This window comes from Vombatus ursinus, unplaced genomic scaffold (genome assembly GCF_900497805.2).
Source record: "Vombatus ursinus unplaced genomic scaffold, bare-nosed wombat genome assembly UNPS02001419.1, whole genome shotgun sequence".
NCBI classification, from domain to species: Eukaryota; Metazoa; Chordata; class Mammalia; order Diprotodontia; family Vombatidae; genus Vombatus; species Vombatus ursinus.
The window spans coordinates 8,230,466-8,232,295 of NW_020941197.1; the positions used below are offsets into that span (position 1 = coordinate 8,230,466).

At 44.8% G+C, this 1,830-nt stretch overlaps 1 pseudogene; it reads right to left on the reverse strand.

The window, feature by feature from the left end:
- Positions 1–204: 204 nt before the first annotated feature.
- LOC114046847 lies at positions 205–1,350 on the reverse strand (annotated as a pseudogene).
- Between the last annotated feature and the right edge of the window lie 480 nt (positions 1,351–1,830).

The window sequence follows — 1,830 nt, forward strand, 5'->3', positions numbered from 1 at the left end:
TACAGAGCATGTTTTCATTCTATTCCTTTTTTGAGAAGACCCTAGATGTGAGCCAAACCAAAGATTTAATTAATTTTCACCAGGTCTCCAGGGTGAAATTATTATTACTTTTTTTTTTTTGCTATGCCAATCTCATCTCTTTTTTGGGGGGGGCAATTATTATGTCACACTCTTTGACAGAAAAAGCAAAAAACCACAGTTCATTTAGAAGCATTTTCAGTGGACAATGGAGGGCCCAGATCTGTGATACTCCTGCTTGCTGATCCACATCTGCTAGAAGGTGGAAAGAGACACGAGGATGGAGCCTCTAATCCAGACAGAATATTTGTGCTCAGGTGGGACCATGGTCTTCAGTTTCACTGTGCTGGGAGCTAGGGCTGTAATCTCCTTCTTCATCCTGTCAGCAATGCCTGTAAAGCAATGCCTGTAAAGATTTGTATGCCAATACAAATGTGGTACCACGAGCCAATACAGTATTGGCATACAAATCTTTACAGAAGTCAACATCACACTTCATGATTAGTTGAAGGTAGTTTAGTAGATTCCACAAGATTGTATACTTAAGTAAGATGGCTGGAAGAGAACTTCTGGGCATCAGAACCTCTCATTGCCAATGGTGATAACCTGACCATCAGGGAGCCCATAACTCTTTTCCAGAGAGGAGCTAGATGCAGCAGTGGCCATCTCCTGCCCAAAGTGTAGGACAACATAACATAGCTTCTCCTTGATGTCACACACAATTTCCCTCTCAGCTGTGGTAGTGAAACTGTACCCTCTCTCAGTCAGGATATTCATGAGGTACTGCGGCAGATCATGGCCAGCCAGATCCAGATGGAGGATAGCATGGGGAAGGGCATAACCTTCATAGCTGGGCACAGTGTGGGTCATACCATCACTGGAGTCCATCACAATACCAGCGGTATGACTAGAGGCATACAGGGACAGCACAGCCTGGATGGCAATGTACATGGCTGGGGTGTTGAAGGTCTCAAACATAATCTGAGTCACCTTTTCTCTGTTGGCTCTGGGGATCAGAGGGACTTCTGTAAGCAGCACAGGGTGGGTCGCACAGAGCTCATTGTAGAAAGTATGATGCCACATCTTTTCCATGTCATCCCAGTTGGTGACAATACCATATTCAATGGGGTACTTCAGGGTCAGAATACCTCTCTTGCTCTGAGCCTCATCCCCCATGTAGCTGTCTTTTTGGCCCATACCCACCATCAAACCTCGATGTCTGGGGTACCCAACAATGGAAGGGAAGACAGCCCAAGGGACATAGTCTCCTGCAAAGCCAGCTTTGCACATTCCAGAGCCATTGTCAACAAGGAGAGCAATATCATCATCCATGACAAACTTTGGGAAGTGGCAAGTTTAAACCCTTAAGACAGAGAGAGGAGGTGGTGCTGCCCCTGGAGGCAGGGAGGCAAGGCAAGAGCACCCTGGGTGGAAGAGCTCCCTGATCCAGAGTGGAATTATGAAGAGCCAGAGACAATGAGACAAAAGAGCATTACTCCTCTCTCTAAAAGACCAGATTCCCCTAGACCTAAATTTTGTTCATATGCATAAGTTCAGAGCTGAGTGAAGCTGGGTCCCAGGGCCTGACTGTTATTTTGTTGTTATTGTTGCACATAGTTGCTTTTTATTTAGTTTTAAGGAATATACCATGAGCTCTGCAGAATTTGCTAAAATTCAGAGAACAGAATTTAAATGAGGTCAGCTGTTAAAAATAGGTTCTGCCACACATCTAACCATTCATTACACTGTTGGATGCTGTACTATGCAGTTACTTTCTCTTTGGTATGGTCTTTCTTTTCTTCCTTTCCACTC